The sequence below is a fragment of the Cariama cristata genome, unplaced genomic scaffold, assembly GCF_000690535.1.
Source record: "Cariama cristata isolate BGI_N322 unplaced genomic scaffold, ASM69053v1 scaffold23952, whole genome shotgun sequence".
Classification (NCBI taxonomy): Eukaryota; Metazoa; Chordata; class Aves; order Cariamiformes; family Cariamidae; genus Cariama; species Cariama cristata.
In genome coordinates this window covers 4,124-4,495 of record NW_009603561.1, presented here as the reverse complement: position 1 = coordinate 4,495, position 372 = coordinate 4,124, and the positions used below count along the sequence as shown (strand labels likewise).

The following is a 372-nucleotide window of genomic DNA, read 5'->3' as shown; positions in this document are numbered from 1 at the left end:
CCCGCTCCACCTCCATCCCTACGGATCACTCTCAGTGTGGGGAGGGTGTGCCACAAGCCCCTCAACCTGGCCCCAGCCTTCGAGGGGTCCCAGAGGTGCTGAGCCCACCAGGCACCGTGCACAGAAGCATCAGGGTGAGTGCAGGACCGGCTCCTTACAGGGGTACAGAGGGGCATGTATAGGGCATGTATAGGGTGTGGGGGTCTCAAGGGGATGCAGCCCAAACCAGCTGGGTTTGCTGCACAAATGAAACAGCCTGCTACCACCAAATGCATTTTTTTCCATTTTGTCCAGTAAATTAGCAAGGAATGGGACCGTCCTGGCATTGCAGGATGCCTGGCATCGCCCTCATTTATTTCCTTCCACCTCCCA

At 57.0% G+C, this 372-nt stretch overlaps 1 protein-coding gene across 1 annotated transcript in view; it reads right to left on the bottom strand.

The window, feature by feature from the left end:
- Nucleotides 1–372, bottom strand: part of RLBP1 (retinaldehyde binding protein 1) — a 4,246-nt gene that overhangs the window by 2,662 nt on the left and 1,212 nt on the right. The gene's annotated exons all lie outside the window — the stretch shown is intronic.